Source organism: Mirounga angustirostris, unplaced genomic scaffold, assembly GCF_029215605.1.
Source record: "Mirounga angustirostris isolate CCGP_5_RB_7025 unplaced genomic scaffold, mMirAng1.0.hap1 SCAF_2, whole genome shotgun sequence".
In the NCBI taxonomy this organism is placed as follows: domain Eukaryota; kingdom Metazoa; phylum Chordata; class Mammalia; order Carnivora; family Phocidae; genus Mirounga; species Mirounga angustirostris.
Window position 1 is genome coordinate 124,549,990 of NW_026991710.1, and position 18,763 is coordinate 124,568,752.

General features: G+C 37.9%; 1 long non-coding RNA gene across 1 annotated transcript in view; it reads left to right on the forward strand.

Moving 5' to 3' along the window:
• Positions 1 to 9,199, forward strand: part of LOC129045972 (uncharacterized) — a 71,363-nt gene extending 62,164 nt beyond the window's left edge. Inside the window, exons 2-4 of the long non-coding RNA XR_008506527.2 lie at positions 4,168 to 4,290; positions 4,811 to 4,892; positions 8,964 to 9,199. This is a non-coding gene — a long non-coding RNA (uncharacterized LOC129045972). The remainder of the gene's footprint in view (positions 1 to 4,167; positions 4,291 to 4,810; positions 4,893 to 8,963) is intronic.
• The last annotated feature ends 9,564 nt before the right edge of the window (positions 9,200 to 18,763 follow it).

Consider the following 18,763-nt stretch of genomic DNA (forward strand, 5'->3'; position numbering starts at 1 on the left):
TGATGGCTGAATAATAATAGACTAATGGAACAGAACAGAGACTCCAGAAATGGACCCTCAACTCTATGGTCAACTAATCTTTGACAAATCAGGAAAAAATATCCAATGGAAAAGACAGTCTCTTCAATAAGTGGTGCTGGGAAAACTGGACAGCTACATATAGAAGAATGAAACTGGACCATTCCCTTACACCATACACAAAGATAAACTCAAAGTGGATGAAAGACCTCAATGTGAGACAAGGAATCCATCAAAATCCTAGAGGAGAACATAGGTCAACATTGGCCACAGTAACTTCTTTCAAGATACATCTCCAAGTGCAAGTGAAACAAAAGCAAAAATGAACTTTTGGGACTTCATCAAGATAAAAAGCTTCTGCACAGCAAAGGAAACAGTCAACAAAACTAAGAGACAGCCCACGGAATGGAAGAAGATATTTGCAAATGACATTACAAATAAAGGGCTGATATCCAAGATCTATAAAGAACTTCTCAAACTTAACACTCAAAAAACTAATAACCCAGGGCGCCTGGGTGGCTCAGTTGGTTAAGAGACTGCCTTCGGCTCAGGTCATGATCCTGGAGTCCCTGGATCAAGTCCCGCATCGGGCTCCCTGCTCGGCAGGGAGTCTGCTTCTCCCTCTGACCTTCCCCCCTCTCATGTGCTCTCTCTCATTCTCTCTCTCTCTCAAATAAATAAATAAAATCTTTAAAAAAAAAACCCAAAAAACAAAACAAAAACTAATAACCCAGTCAAAAAATGGGCAGAAGACATGAACAGACACTTCTCCAAAGAAGACATACAAATGGCTAACAGACACATGAAAAAATAAGCACCTTTAAAACTATAACTTATTGGGGCATGTGGGTGGCTCAGTCGGTTAAGTGTCTGCCTTCGTCCCAGGTCCTGATCTCAGGGTCCTTGGATTGAGCCCTGCTTGGGGCTCTCTGCCCAGTGGGGAGCCTGCTTCTCCCTCTCCCTCTGCTGCTCCTCCTGCTTTGTGCTCTCTTTCTCTCTCTGTCAAATAAATAAATAAATAAAATCTTTAAAAAAACTCCAAAAAACTATAACTTCTTGGGGCACCTGAGGGGCTCAGTCAGTTAAGCATCTGTCTTTAGCTCAGGTTATGGTCCCGGGGTCCTGGGATCAGGCCCCATGTTCAGCTCCCAACTCAGTGGGAGTCTGCTTCTCCCTCTGCCCCTTTCCCTGCTCATGCTCTCTCTCTGTCTCAAATAAATAAATAAAATCTTTAACAAAAACCCCCAAACCCCCCTATAACTTATTAAAACCAATGCAAGAAAACAAGATGAATAATTCTATTTAGGAAATGAAATCCTTTTTATTTTTATTTTTTAAAGATTTTATTTGTTTATTTGAGACAGAATGAGAGAGAGAGAGAGCTCATGAGAGGGGGGAGGGTCAGAGGGAGAAGCAGGCTCCCCGCCGAGCAGGGAGCCCGATGTGGGACTCGATCCCGGGACTCCAGGATCATGACCTGAGCCGAAGGCAGTCGCTTAACCGACTGAGCCACCCAGGTGCCCCTGAAATCCTTTTTAAAAAGTCTTCTCAGAAAGAAATATCCAGACCCAGCAAATGCTCCAGATATTTAAGGAAGAGATATTGCCAATGACAAATTATCAGGTGATTACAAAAAGAGGATCAATAGGTCAACGTCACTCATAAACATAACAGCAAAATTCCCAAACACAGTATTAGCAAAGAGAATCCCACAATATGTTAAAAGGATGGCATGTCACCAGTGTTGCAGATGTGGCCTGTGGAGGGTCAATGTTACCTTTCAGCATATTCATTTCTTGCCTGAGGGCTTTCTCTGGACCACATGCACGGAGGCCACAGATACCAGAGAATTAACACTTTCCAGAAGCAGTTTTCAACAAATGATTGATTGATGGGTGAGGGTTGGCTTATAAATATTCCAATTCCCTCATCTCTCAGGTAGGATAACTCTGACATATGTGCCTATGCCATTTCCCAGAGTTTCTTGGTAGGCTTCAGCTCCAGTCACCGACCATGGCCACTGGCTTGATAATTCACCCTTTCTGGCTTCCTTTTCTTCCCTGTCTCCCTTCTCCACTCCCTTATCAGAGTTTTCTTCAACTCTTCAATAAACTACTTGCAACCAAATCTTTGTCTCTGGGCCAGCTCTGTGTGTATATGTGTCTGTGTCTGTGTGTTTGGGGGTGGGAGTGTGGGTGAGGGAGGGAAATCAAGCTAAGAAAATAACCAAGTTGGATTATTCCAGGAAGGAGGAATGGAAAATGTTTTTGATGCTCAAAAACCAGTCAATTTAATCCATCACATTTACAGAATAAAGGAGAAAAAAAGGCCATAGGTTTATCTCAATAGATGCAGTAAAAGTATTTTCTAAATGTCAATACTTGTTTATGGTAAAAATTCCTACCATAATAGGGAATTCTTCAATCTGAAAAATAATAGGTACAGGAAAAGGAATTCCTCAATCTGAAAAATATGTATGTACAAAAAAATCCTACAGGAAACATAATACTTAGTCATGAAATATTTAAATTTATATCCTTAAGATAAGAGACAAAGATATTTGCTACCACTACTTCTATTCAATATTGCACCAGAGGTCCTAGACAGTGAAACAAGGCAAGCAAAAAAATCATACACCCTGGGAAAAAAGAAAGAAACTGTCATTATTCATAAACAAAATAATTATTGGTATAGAAAATTTAAAAGAATGTGCACATAAATTATTGGAATTAATAAATGAATTTAGTGAAATAACTGGACATAATAGGGTTAATATAAAATAAATTTTATTTCTATATACTAGAAACTAATAATTAGAAAATGGGGTAACTGGGTGATGGGCATTCAATAGGGCACGTGATATGAGAGCACGGGGTGTTATACTCAACTAATGAATCATTGAACATTATATCAAAAACTAACAATGTACTATACCTTGGCTAATTTAATTTAAATAAAAAAATAATAATAATTAGAAAATAAAATTTAGGGGTGCCTGGCTGGCACAGTTAGTAGAGCATGTTGCTCTTGATCTCTGAGTTGTGAGTTCCAGCCCCACATTGGGGATAGAGATTGCTTAATTAAATAAACTTAAAAAAAAAAAGAAAGAAAAGAAAATTAAAAAAAAAAAAAACCACACAACAATGCTATGGACAATAACATCAACAAATACCCAGGAATAAATCTAACCAAAGATGAAAAAAAATCTCCACACAAAACTATAAAACATCACTGAGATAAGTTAAATAACTAAATAAATGGAGAGATTTTGTATATTCATTAATTGGAAGACTCAATATTGTAAAGATATCATTTCTTTCCAAATCTGTCCGTAGCTATAATGCAAGTACAATGTAATTTCAATCAAAAAGTTAAAAAAAAGGTTTTTTGTCCTGGAAACTCTGAAAAGGTGATTTTCTATTTATGTGGGAATATGGTCAAGAATAGCCAGGATAATCTGAAAAGAAGTATGGAGGCCTTACATGAGGTATTAAGACTTACTATAAAGCCACAGTAATTAAAATAGATATTTTGGCTATTGTGGACATTGCTGCTATGAACAGCGGGGTGCATGTGTCCCTTTGGATCACTACATTTGTATCTTTGGGATAAATACCCAGTAGTGCAATTGCTGGGTCGTAGGGTAGCTCTATTTTCAACTTTCTGAGGAACCTCCATACTGTTTTCTAGAGTGGCTGCACCAGCTTGCATTCCCACCAACAGTGTAAGAGGGTTCCCCTTTCTCCACCACCTTACCAACATTTGTTGTTTCCCATCTTGTTAACGTTAGCCATTCTGACTGGTGTAAAGTGATATCTCATTGTGGTTTTGATTTGTATTTCCCTGATGCCAAGTGATGTGGAGCATTTTTTTCATGTGTTGGCCATTTATATGTCTTCTTTGGAAAAATGTCTGTTCATGTCTTCTGCCCACTTCTTGACTGGATTATTTGTTTTTGGGTGTTGAGTTTGATAAGTTCTTTATAGATCTTGGATACTAGCCCTTTATCTGATAAGTCATTTGCAAATATCTTTTCCCACTCTGTAGGTTGACTTTTAGTTTTGTTGATTGTTTCCTTTGCTGTGCAGAAGTTTTTATCTTGATGAAGTCGCAATAGTTCATTTTTGGTTTTGTTTCCCTTGCCTGTAGAGACATGTCTAGCAAGAAGTTGCTGTAGCTGAGGTCGAAGAGGTTACTGCCTGTGTTCTCTATAGCCAAACTGTGGAAAGAGCTGAGATGCCCACTGACAGATGAATTGATAAAGAAGATGTGGTATGTACATATACAATGGAATATTATTCAGCCATCAGAAAGGATGAATATTTACCATTTGCATTAACCTGGAGGGAACTGGAGGGTATCATGCTGAATGAAATAAGTCAATCAGAGAAAGACAATTATCGTATAGTTTCATTCATATGTGGAATATGGGAAACAGCACAGAGGATCATAGGGGAAGGGAGGGACAACTGAATGGGAAGTCATCAAAGAGGGAGAAAAACCGTGAGAGACTCTTAACTATAGGAAACAAACTGAGGGGTGCTAGAGGGGAGGTGGGTGGGGGGATGGGGTAATTGATGATGGGCATTAAGGAGGGAATATGATGTTATGAGCACTGGGTGTTACACACAACTGATAAATTGCTGAACACTAAAAAAAAACAAAACAAAACAAAACAAAAAGAATAAAACAGTGAGATATTGATGCCAAGATACATACAAGGTGAAGAATAGAATAAAGAGTCCAAAGCTTACCACAAATATATGATAATTTATATTAAATTTGCTCCTAGGGCAGCAGGAGTGGCAGAGATGGGAAGAAAAGCCTTTTTAACGTATGGCACAAGATAGATTGGATATCCAAATGGAAAAAAAGTAAATATTTATCTTTACCTAAGTAGTACTGATGCAAGAAAAGGAAGTATGAATAGTTCTAGTCAAGAAATGGAATCTCTGGGGCACCTGGGTGGCTTAGTCTTTAAGTGTCTGCCTTCGGCTCAGGTCATGATCCTGGGGTCCTGGGATGGAGCCCCGCATTGGGCTCCCTGCTCAGCGGGAAACCTGCTTCTCCCTCTCCCACTCCACCTGCTTGTGTTCCCTCTCTCACTGTGTCTCTGTCAAATAAATAAATAAAATCTTTAAAAAATAAAGAAATGGAATCTCTGGGGCACCTGGGTGGCTCAGTAGTTAAGCGTCTGCCTTCAGCCCAGGTCATGATCCCAGGGTCCTGGGATCGAGCCCTGCATGGGGCTCCCTGCTCAGCGGGAAACCTGCTTCTCCCTCTCCCACTCCCCCTGCTTGTGTTCCCTCTCTCACTGTGTCTCTCTCTGTCAAATAAATAAATAAAATCTTAAAAAAAAAAAGAAATGGAATCTCTAATTTAAGACCTTTCTGGAAAGAAATATCCAGGCCCAGTGAATGCTCCAGATATTTAAGGAAGAAATATACCAATAGCCAATTATCAGGCCATTACAAAATAAAGATCAACAAGCTAATGTCAGTATGAATGTAAAGGCAAAAGTCCTAAACACAATATTAGCCATGAAAATGCCACAATTATGTTAACTATAGAAAGCATAACACCATACAAAAAATAAATTAATTCCAAATAGACTGTAGACCTAAATGAGAGAGGTAACCTGATAAAGCTTCTAGAAAATAACACAGAGCATATTTTAATGACTAAGATATTCTTAAATAGGCAAAGATCCCCCCAGATTAATTGAGATATAATTGGCATATGACAGTGTATAAGTTTAAGGTATTGATTTGATACACTTATATATTGAGATATGATTACCACTGTAGTATTAGTTAACACCTTTATCACTTTCATGATTATCATTTTTTTTTGTGGTAACAATATTAAAGATTTACTCTTAGAAACTTTCAAGTATATAATACAATATTATTAACTATAATCACCATGCTGTACATTCCATCCTCAGAACTTATTCATCTCAAAACTGGAAGTTTGTACCCTTTGACCAACATCTTCGCATTTCCACCCCCACCACCCAGCCTCTGGAAATCACCATTCTACTCCCTGTTTCTATGAGTTTCTGTTTTTGTTTTTTTTTTTTAAAGATTTTATTTATTTATTCGAGAGAGAGAGAATGAAAGACAGAGAGCATGAGAGGGAGGAGGGTCAGAGGGAGAAGCAGACTCCCTGCCGAGCAGGGAGCCCGATGCGGGACTCGATCCCGGGACTCCAGGATCATGACCTGAGCCGAATGCAGTCGCTTAACCAACTGAGCCACCCAGGCACCCCGAGTTTCTGTTTATGGATAGCTTATATAATTGTTTTTCTTTATGGAGGGGAACAAGGGCCAGCATTTCCTATGTTGCCATTTTGGTAAAGATTTCTTAAATAGGATGTAAAAAGCCCAAACCAAAAAAAGAAAAGCTTGCTAAATTAAATTATATTTAAATTAAGACTTTTAGTCACTGAAAGATATTCTTAAGAGAGTGAAGAATTGTTGTTAAATTATGGACTTTAACATAAAAGTCATAAAGAATGCTATAGAAAACATTCATGATCTCATGACCCAGCTTAAGAATAAAGCCTTTATATGATATATATTACACATATAGTTGCTATCTCTGTGTCTCCTATTTACCAATCCCCACTGTAATTACTCTCCCTCTCTTCCCATCCCCTGGGGTTAACCACTTTTCAGAATGTTGTGTTTCTCTTTTCCCTGCAGGTCTTTTATAGTTTTATAAGACATGTACACCCAAATAATATATAATACTTTATTAGTCAGGGCCCCAGCAGAAAAGTGATGGCACACTCAAATGGGTAAATAGAAGAAAGTTTATAAAGACACTTCTTGGCAGAGGTGTGATAGACTGCAGGAAACCTAAGTAGTACTCTGGGACTAGTGGCTTTGGAGTTCCACTCCTATCCCTGCATTTCGAAGCTAAGAAAAGTTATCAAAGAAAGGATATGGGGAGAATAAGGCTACCTGACCAGAACCAAACACTTTGATCAAGGTAGGCTTCAGTTCATGAGACCTTGCATGGAGGGAGCAAAGAGAATGGACTTCTCTGATCTCACACTCCTGCCTCATGAAGCTCCTCAATGAATCCAACTGAAATCCAGAAGGTGGGGGGTGGTGGGGGTGGGCAATGATGCAGAGGGCAAAAGTCAGCCTCCCAGGGCACAAAGAAGTGTAGAGAAAGGAGTAGAATGCAGCTGGGCACAGATGAATGTACCCTCCTGTCAAATATGAATGAGCACCTTTTGCATATTACACTATAATATTAAATTTATCATGTTCTCTATGTATCCTTTTGCCACTCGCTTTTCTTCCTTGTTTTCTAAAACTTGATCTGAACTTGTATTTTTACTAATATATATATTTCTTCCTAGACAAATATTGATTCAAGAAGCATATTTTGCTTTCACCAGTTTCATCTCTGTTAAGGTTTGTAGCTGCAAACAAGAGAATCCACCTGCACTATTTTAAGCAGAATAAGAAATTTACAAAAGGATAAATTTTACGCCATAGAATCTCTGTAATGGCCAGAGAGTCAAGCTTGACGGCCTTGTGCTCATCGTCTCCAAAATGCAGTATTTCGCCACCCCACTGGCAGCTTGCTATGGGCTCTGAATGTTGCAGGAGACACTATTGTGCCAGCATCAATTTAATATGTAGTCTTTCATTCACTCCACCTCTTCCAAACTCATGTCTCATATGAGGTGCACTGGAGAGGCCTAGGTCATGAGCCCATACTCTAGCTTCAAGGGAAGTTGGGAAAACAGTTTTCTAGGTTCTACTTTGGGGAGCTGAAGACCTTCTTGTCTTTAAATTCCTTTAGTGCTAATTAGTGGTACCATTCAATTAACCATTGATTTTGCCTTTTTAATGATATTTGTGATTTTGCTAAAATAGTATGAAATGTCATTTTATTGGCCATGTATCTCATTATTTAACTTTTTCTCTTCATTAAAATTTTAGGATCTTTAGGGGAGGATAATCTTTTCATTTTCACAGGACTAGTATATTACTGTGAACATAGGAAGTATGTAAAATAAAAGCTTGTTTTGTGATTGTTCCATGGTTTGAGTCTTGAGGGACTAGAGATCATGGTCAAGTAATTTTTTAAAAAACATATTCATGTGCATTCTACTGTCCAGACCATGATACAACTCAATTCACACAATTCCTATTCTTAGTTATCCAGGAGTATACTAGTTGCTTATTAGTTTGCCATTTTTTAGTTTTCTTTCCCTCCACTCTAAATTTGTCTTAGACTGAATAGAGGGCAAAAGCTGGGAAATAACATGGTATTTATAAAAGTCCAAAGGGAGATGAAACTTGGGTAATAAAATGTTTAGCCTTTTAGGAGTATAACCAAGACCTTTTGGGTGGGGGGAGAATTTTTACTGAGTAAGAAACAAGAAGTTGGGTATAGGTAGGATTTGCAAAGAACTTTTAAAGTAGGAATATGTCAGTAGCTCTTTTGGGGATTCCTAAAATATGGTCTTGGGAATAAATAACCAATTGGCCAACAAACTTCTAAGATGCTTGAGACCATAGGGTCCAGAAAGAAGGTAAGTGAATGCTAGACTTGTGTTTATATTTACTACTCACTTGTTATGTGTCTTATCTCCATCTGATGTGGGTGTGTTGATGAATATTGGTGTTTGAAAAACATGGAGGGAAGGTGAGGCAGCATGTCAAGCCCCATACAAGACTCCATGATAAATCCATGTCATGAACCCATATTTACACACCTAGAATACAGTTGAGGCACTCTGGAAAAATGCTAATAAAATATATGGAAATCTTGGCAGAATAAATATATGACCACAAACTTCATATAAGTCTGGGAAGATCAAAATCATATCCCAGCTTGAAAAGAGAAAACAGTGATAGCCAATTATTTATTTTGATTAGCAAAGGATATCTAAAAGCTGTCATGATCTTTGTTACCTAGGCTGTGTGGAGATCCATGAGATCCAGGAAGCAGGAGTGGAAAGGGGAATCAATCGGAAGTCCAGTGTTCTCCAAGGTTTACTGGCAGATAAGGGGTATGCGTGTGTGTACATATATACATATGTATATATGAATATACATATATATTCAGACTCTAGCATAGAATGAGGTTTTCTGACCTGTCTTATAAGCATGTATTAAGCACTTATTAGGTGTTAAAGAGTTGTCTAAATGATACTAAAGAAGAGAGGCTATCTCTGCTCTGTGGTGGGAAGAGCAATGTGCATCACTGTGATAAAAACTCTGTTGTGGAAGTGACTCTGTTTATTGCTTTATTCTCAGCACTGAAAACAGCCTGGTGCTTCAATAAATAAGCACTAAGTAAATGAATAAATTATTTCTTGAATTGGTTCATCAGTTCCTCTGATGTGAGTGATGTTTAACTTTAAGTAGGCAAGTCAGACAGGGAAGACCTAAACTTAACCAGTCTATGTAATTCTGACGGAAGCATGAGGCTTTGAGACTGGGCAGGTGTGAAGAATGTATGACAATAGGAGACTCACATAGATGCTGTTTGCCAAGCTGGAGGGTGGCAAGCAAACACAGAGTGAGTGGAAGAAAAGCTGTAAAGATCCCACGAACTAAAACTTCATATGACTCAGTGTAATCCTGGAATTCCAAGTGATAATAGGCAGAGCATCTTTATTTGCACCAGTTAGAAGTCTAGCTATATATGAAAAATGGTAACTGGCAGAGGAAGACTTTAAATTGTGGAGTCACAAATAGCTGTGGGTTCTGCAAATAGGGTTACAGCTGCCATCCATAGAATAGCTTTTATGTGTGTACAGTGTGGAAAGAACAGTTGGTCAGGCAAAGGTTTTTTCAGCCACACCTGTTCACTCAGATAGAAATTGTCAGCACTGGTATCTCTAAATATAAAGATAAATATATATTTTATATATCAATAACTATATACACATCTGCAAACTAAGTGGAAATTAGATTGGCTGATTTTGCTCTTTGCTCTTTTAAAAGAAGAATGCAATCCATTTTAGATGCTGAGTTGAACCTGATAAATCTAACATCATGTAGAGGGATCTCTTAGTTGAGATGATTCTTTCAGAGACATTAGTGTGGTTTCATTTATGAGTACAATACCAGTAGAACCTTGTTATGAGTGACTCATTAATTATATTGAGTCAGATATATCATGGATCAAATCACTTCTCCTGAAGTACAACAACTACATATAATAAAGCCTGAAACAATGCAATTGGCCTATTAACCATTCACTTACTCATTTAACAATTACATACCAAGTAACTCCTAAACTGGAGGAATTATGGGTGATATAAAGATGAATAATTCATAAACTTTGTCCATAATTATCCTAAGAAAACTAGGTTTATCTTGTGAGGTCGGTACTTTAAAATAATTCTTTCAATATTTTGTGGTAATATTAATACCTGTTATGAAATCTTTCCATCCGAGATTTCTTGAGAAATGTCCACGGTGTCCTTCTCAAAGTAGTTTTTTAGAACATCTATTGAATTGTAAACAAAAATAAAATAAAAGGTAAGTAGCTAAATATCAATATGCTATTTGGATAAAAACCTGATTGTATGTCTCCATTACAATTATAAAGTTTAAAAACGTATAGCTACAGGGTAAAAACTTGTGAGAGCGCTTATCTCTCAACTCAGACTAATCCAGGCTATTAACTATGACTAAAATTCAAGATACTTAATTGTCATGATTTAGAATAAGTCTATGCACTCTATAACATGCTTAAGTGGAATATGTTTTTCTGGTTAAAGTCATAGAGGATGTAATGTTTGCCTGCTGTGAGATTCTCTTCCTATATCAGAGATTATAATTTACAAATTATTTAAAACAAATTAAATGATTTCTTATTCATCTCTAAAAGGCGGTAATGTCAGTTATCCATTGTTGCATGACAGATCATCCCAAAACTTTGTGACTGAAAGAATAATCATTTTATTTGCTCACAGTTCAGTTCTGAGCCAGCTTTGTTCATCTCTATAGGCAGTGGGCAGCTCATCTGAAGGGGGATGGTCTGGGATCATTTCACTTGCATGTTATGAGCTGGAAGGTCGGATAGTCTAGAGCCTTTCAGCTGAGGTGGCTCATTTTTGTCTACATGGTCTCTCATTTTCCAGTGGGCTAACCTGGGCTGCTTCTTTTTTTTTTTTAATTTTATTATGTTAATCACCATACATTACATCATTAGTTTTTGATGTAGTGTTCCACTATTCATTGTTTGCGTATAACACCCAGTGCTCCAGACAATATGTGCCCTCTTTAATACCCATCACCAGGCTAACCCATCCCCCCACCTCCGTCCCCTCTAGAACCCTCAGTTTGTTTCTCAGAGTCCATAGTCTCTCATGGTTCCTCTCTCCCTCCGATTGCGCCACCCCTTCATTTTTCCCTTCCTACTATCTTCTTCTTCTTCTTCTTCTTCTTCTTCTTTTTTTAACATATAATGTATTATTTGCTTCAGAGGTACAGGTCTGTGATTCATCAGTCTTACACAATTCACAGCACTCACCATGGCACATACCCTCCCCAATGTCTATCACTCAGCCACCATATTCCTCCCACACCCCACCACTCCAGCAACACTCAGTTTGTTTTGTGAGATTAAGAATTCCTCATATCAGTGAGATCATATGATACATGTTTTTCTCTGATTGACTTATTCCACTTATCATTAATACCCTCTAGTTCCACCCATGTAATTGCAAAGGGCAAGATTTCATTTTTTTTTGATGGCTGCATAATATTCCATTGTATATATATACCATTTCTTCTTTAGCCATTCATCTGTCAATGGACATCTAGGCTCTTTCCATAGTTTGGCTATTGTGGACATTGCTGTTATAAACATTGGGGTGCACATGCCCCCTTTGGATCACTACATTTGTATCTTTGGGGTAAATACCCAGTAGTGTAATTGCTGGGTTGTACAGTAGATCTATTTTCAACTATTTGAGGAACCTCCATACTGTTTTCCAGAATGGCTGCACCAGCTTGCATTCCCACCAACAGTGTAGGAGGGTTCTCCTTTCTCCACATCCTCCCCAACATCTGTTGTTTCCTGACTTGTTAATTTTAGCCATTCTGACTGTGTAAGGAGGTATCTCATTGAGGTTTTGATTTGGATTTCCCTGATGCCAAGCAATGTTGAGCACTTTTTCATGTGTCTGTTGGCCATTTGGATGTCTTCTTTGGAAAAATATCTGTTCATATTTTCTGCCCATTTATTGATTGGATTATTTGTTCTTTGGGTGTTGAGTTTGGTAAGTTCTTTCTAGATTTTGGATACTAGCCCTTTATCTGATATGTCATTTGCAAATATCTTCTCCCATTCTGTCGGTTGTCTTTTGGTTTTGTTGACTGTTTCCTTTGCTGTGCAAAAGCTTTTTATTTTGATGAAGTCCCAATAGTTCATTTTTGCCCTTGCTTCCCTTGCCTTTGGCGATGTTTCTAGGAAGAAGTTGCTGCGGCTGAGGTTGAAGAGGTTGTTGCCTGTGTTGTCCTCTAGGATTTTGATGGATTCCTATCTCACATTGAGGTCTTTCATCCATTTTGAGTCTATTTTTGTGTGTGGTGTAAGGAAATGGTCCAGTTTCATTTTTCTGCATGTGGCTGTCCAATTTTCCCAACACCATTTGTTGAAGAGACTTTTTTCTATTGGACATTCTTTCCTGCTTTGTCAAAGATGAGTTGACCATAGAGTTGAGGGTCCATTTCTGGGCTCTCTATTCTGTTCCATTGATCTATGTGTCTGTTTTTGTGCCAGTACCATACTGTCTTGATGATGACAGCTTTGTAATAGAGCTGGAAGTCCGGAATTGTGATGCCACCAGCTTTGCTTTTCTTTTTCAACATTCCGCTGGCTATTCGGGGCCTTTTTTGTTCCACACAAATTTTAGGATTATTTGTTCCATTTCTTTGAAAAAAGTTGATGGTATTTTGATAGGGATTGCATTGAATGTGTAGATTATTCTAGATAGCATTGACATCTTCACAATATTTGTTCTTCCAATCCATGAGCATGGAACGTTTTTCCATTTTTTGTGTCTTCCTCAGTTTCTTTCATGAGTATTTTATAGTTTTCTGAGTACAGATTCTTTGCCTCTTTGCTAAGATTTATTCCTAGGTATCTTATGGTTTTGGGTGCAATTGTAAATGAGATCGACCTCCTTAATTTCTCTTTCTTCTGTCTTGTTGTTGGTGTATAGGAATGCCACTGATTTCTGTGCATTCATTTTATATCTTGCCACTTTACTGAATTCCTGTATGAGTTCTAGCAGTTTTGGGGTGGAGTCTTTTGGGTTTTCAACATAAAGTATCATATCATCTGCAAAGAGTGAGAGTTGGACTTCTTCTTTGCCAATTCGGATGCCTTTGATTTCTTTTTGTTGTCTGATTGCTGTGGCTAGGACTTCTAACAGTATGTTGAATAGCAGTGGTGATAGTGGACATCCCTGCCGTGTTCCTGACCTTAGGGGGAAAGCACTCAGTTTTTCCCCATTGAGAATGATATTAGCTGTGGGTTTTTCACAGATGGCTTTTATGATACTGAGGTATGTACCCTCTATCCCTACACTCTGAAGAGTTTTAATCAAGAAAGGATGCTGTACTTTGTCAAATGCTTTTTCTGCATCTATTGAGAGGATCATATGGTTCTTGTTCTTTCTTTTATTAATGTATTGGATCACATTGATTGATTTACGGATGTTGAACCAACTCTGCAGCCCAAGAATAAATCCCACTCGGTCCTGGTGATAATCCTTTTAATGTACTGTTGAATCCTATTGGCTAGTAATTTGGTGAGAATTTTTGCATCCATGTTCATCAGGGATATTGCTCTGTATTTCTCCTTTTTGATGGGGTCTTTGTCTGATTTTGGGATCAAGGTAATGCTGGCCTCATAAAATGAGTTTGGAAGTTTTCCTTCCGTTTCTATTTTTTGGAACAGTTTCAGAAGAATAGGCATTAATTCTTCTTGAAATGTTTGGTAGAATTCCCCTGGGAAGCCATCTGGCCCTGGGCTCTTGTTTGTTGGGAGATTTTTGATGACTGCTTCAATTTCCTTAGTGGTGATAGGTCTGTTCAGGTTTTCTATTTCTTCCTGGTTCAGTTTTGGTAGTTGATACATCTCTAGGAATGCATCCATTTCTTCCAGATTATCTAATTTGCTGGCATAGAGTTGCTCATAATATGTTCTTATAATTGTTTGTATTTCTTTGGTGTTGGTTGTGATCTCTCCTCTTTCATTCATGATTTTGTTCATTTGGGTCCTTTCTCTTTTCTTTTTGATAAGTCTGGCTAGGGGTTTATCAATCTTGTTAATTCTTTCAAAGAACCAGCTCCTAGTTTCATTGATCTGTTCTACTGTTCTTTTGGTTTCTAGTTCTTTGATTTCTGCTCTGATCTTTATTATTTCTCATCTCCTGCTGGGTTTAGGCTTTATTTGCTGTTCTTTCTCCAGCTCCTTTAGGTGTAGGTTTAGGTTGTGTATTTGAGACCTTTCTTGTTTCTTGAGAAAGGCTTGATGTGCTATATACTTTCCTCTTAGGACCACCTTTGCTGCATCCCAAAGATTTTGAACAGTTGTGTTTTCATTTTCATTGGTTTCCATGAATTTTTAAAATTCTTCTTTAATTTCTTGGTTCATTCTTTAGTAGGATGCTCTTTGTCTCCATGTATTTGAGTTCTTTCCGACTTTCCTCTTGTGATTGAGTTCTAGTTTCAAAGCATTGTGGTCTGAAAATATGCAGGGAATGGTCCCAATCTTTTGGTACCAGTGGAGACCTGATTTGTGACCTAGGATGTGATCTATTCTGGAGAATGTTCCATGGGCACTAGAGAAGAATGTGTATTCTGTTGCTTTGGGATGGAATGTTCTGAATATATTTGTGATGTCCATTTGGTCCAGTGTGTCATTTAAAGTCTTTTTTTCCTTGTTGATCTTTTGCTTAGATGATCTGTCCATTTCAGTGAGGGGGGTGTTAAAGTCCCCCACTATTATTGTATTGTTGTTGATGTGTTTCTTTGATTTTGTTATTAATTGGCTTATACAATTGGCTGCTCCCATGTTAGGGGCATAGATATTTACAACTGTTAGATCATCTTGTTGGATAGACCCTTTAAGTAGGATATAGTGCCCTTCCTCATCTCTTATTATAGTCTTTGGTTTAAAATCTAAATTGTCTGATATAAGGATTGCCACCCCAGCCTTCTTTTGGTGTCCATTAGCATGGTAAATGGTTTTCCACCCCCTCACTTTCAATCTGGGGTGGCCTTGGGTCTAAAATGAGTCTCTTGCAGACAGCATATCGATGGGTCTTGTTTTTTTATCCAATCTGATACCCTGTGTCTTTTGATTGGGACATTTAGCCCATTTACATTCAGGGTAACTATTGAAAGATATGAATTTAGTGCCATTGTATTGCCAGTAAGGTGACTGTTACTGTATATTGTCTGTGTTCCTTTCTGGTCTATGTTACTTTTAGGCTCTCTCTTTGCTTAGAGGACCCCTTTCAATATTTCTTGTAGGGCTGGTTTCATGTTTGCAAATTCCTTTAGTTTTTGTTTGTCCTGGAAGCTTTTTATCTCTCCTTCTATTTTCAATGATAGCTTAGCAGGATATAGTATTCTTGGCTGCATATTTTTCCCATTTAGTGCTCTGAATATATCATGCCAGTCCTTTCTGGCCTGTCAGGTCTCTGTGGATAGGTCTGTTGCCAATCTAATGTTTCTACCATTGTAGGTTACAGATCTCTTTTCCCGAGGTGCTTTTTTTTTTTTAAATTTTATTATGTTATGTTAGTCACCATACAATACATCATTAGTTTTTGATGTAGTGATCCACGATCCATTGTTTTTGTATAACACCCAGTGCTCCATGCAATATGTGCCCTCTTTAATACCCATCACCAGGCTAACCCATCCCCCCACCTCCCTCCCCTCTAAAACCCTGTTTGTTTCTCAGAGTCCATAGTCTCTCACGGTTCATCTCTCCCTCCGATTTCCCTCCCTTCATTTTTCCCTTCCTTCTCATAATGACCTCCATGCTATTCCTTATGTTCCACAAATCAGTGAAACCATATGATAATTGACTTTCTCTGCTTGACTTATTTCCCTTAGCATAATCTCCTCCAGTCCCATCCATGTTGATGTAAAAGTTGGGTATTCATTCTTTCTGATGGCTGAGTAATATTCCATTGTATATATGGACCACATCTTCTTTATCCATTCATCTGTTGAAGGACATCTCAGCTCTTTCCACAGTTTGGCTACTGTAGACATTGCTGCTATGAACACTGGGGTGCATATGGCCCTTCTTTTCACTACATCTGTGTCTTTGGGGTAAATACCCAGGAGTGTAATTGCTGGGTCATAGGGTAGCTCTATTTTTAATATTTTGAGGTACCTCCACAGTTTTCCAAAGTGGCTGTACCAACTTGCATTCCCACCAACAGTGTAAGAGGGTTCCCCTTTCTCCACAACCTCTCCAACATTTGTTGTTTCTTTCCCTGTCCATTTCTGCCTTTCTAACTAGTGTAAGGTGGTATCTCAATGTGGTTTTGATTTGAATTTCCCTGACGGCTAATGATGATGAACATTTTTTCATGTGTCTGTTAGCCATTTGTATGTCTTCTTCAGAGAAGTATGTTTTCATATCTTCTGCCCATTTTTTGACTTGATTATTATTATTATTATTTTTTGGGTTGAGTTTGAGAAGTACTTTATAGATCTTGGATACCAGCCCTTTATCTGTAGTGTCATTTACAAATATCTTCTCCCTTTCTGTGGGTTGCCTCTTTGTTTTGTTGACTGTTTCCTTTGCTGTGCAGAAGCTTTTTATCTTGATGAAGTCCCAAAAGTTCATTTTTGCTTTTGTTTCACTAGCTTTTCGAAATCAGTGCACAGAAATCAGTTGCTTTCTTATACAGTAACAACGCAACTGTAGAAAGAGAAATTAGAGAAATGATTCCATTTACAATAGCACCAAAAACCATAAGATACCTCAGAATAAACCTAACCAAAGAGGTAAAGGATGTATACTCTAGGAACTACAGAACACTCATGGAAGAAATTGAAGAAGACACAAAAAGATGGAAAAATATACCATGCTCATGGATCAGAAGAATAAACATTGTTAAAATGTCTATGCTACCCAGAGCAATCTATACCTTCAATGCCATCTCGGTCAAAATTCCAATGACATTTTTCAAAGTGCTGGAACAAACAATCCTAAAATTTGTATGGAATCAGAATGGACCCTGAATCACCAAGGAAATGTTGAAAAAGAAAAACAAAGCTGGGGGCATCACGTTGCCTGATTTCAAGCTATATTACAAAGCTGTGATCACCAAGACAGCATGGTACTGGCACAAAAACAGACATATAGATCAATGGAACAGAATAGAGAGCCCAGATATGGACCCTCAACTCTATGGTCAACTCATCTTTGACAAAGCAGGAAGAAACATGCAATGGAAAAAAGACCGTCTCTTCAATAAATGGTGCTGGGAAAATTGGACAGCCACATGCAGAAGAATGAAACTCGACCATTCTCTAACACCATTCACAAAGATAAACTCAAAATGGATGAAAGACCTCAATGTGAGACAGGAATCCATCAAAATCCTAGAGGAGAACATAGGCAGTAACCTCTTTGACATCGCCCACAGCAACTTCTTTCAAGATACTTCTCCGAGCTGCTTTCAGGATTTTCTCTTTGTCTCTGAGACTCATGAGTTTTACTATTAGATGTCAGGGTGTTGACCTATTTTTATTGATTTTGAGGGGGGTTCTCTGTGCCTCCTGGCTTTTGATGTCCATTTCCTTCCCCAAATTAGGGAAGTTCTCTGCTATAATTTGCTCCAATATACCTTCTGCCCCTCTCTCTCTTTCTTCTTCTGGGATCCCAATTATTCTAATATTGTTTCATCTTATGGTATCACTTATCTCCCGAATTCTGCCCTTGTGATCCAATAGTTGTTTATCTCTCTTTTTCTCAACTTCTTTATTTTCCATCATTTGGTCTTCTATATCACAAATTCTCTCTTCTGCCTCATTTATCCTAGCAGTTAGAGCCTCCATTTTTTATTGCACCTCATTAATAGCCTTTTTGATTTTGACTTGGTTAGATTTTAGTTCTTTTATTTCTCCAAAAAGGGTTTCTCTTGTATCTTCCATGCTTTTTTCAAGCCCAGCTAGTATCCTTAAAATCATCATTCTGAACTCTAGTTCCGACATCTTACTAATATCCATATTGATTAGGTCCCTGGCAGTTGGTACTGCCTCTTGTTTTTTTTTTGAGGTGAGTTTTTCCGTTTTGTCATTTTGTCCAGAGGAGGATAGATGAATGAGAGAACAAAATGCTAATAGGGTAAAAACGACCCCAGAAAAATATACACTAGGCAAATCAGAAGAGACCCAAAACCAGGGGAAAAGAAAGGGATAGAAAGAAAAAAGAAAAAAAGAGAACAAAAAAAGAAAATGATCAAAAAAGAATATGATTAAAATGATCAGGCTGGTGATTAGATCAGTGCCACACACTGGATTTTGGGTGTATTTTGGTCTGTTAGAAGAAACTACCTCCCAAAATTTTAAAAGAAAGTAAAACTTATATATGTACAAAAATAAGGGTAAATATGATGAAGGGATGGAATATGAGTGTAAAGATGATGTTGGTTGAAAAGGGAAAAAGAATTCAAAAAAAAAAAAAAGGAAAATTAAAAAAAATTAACTTTGAAAGAC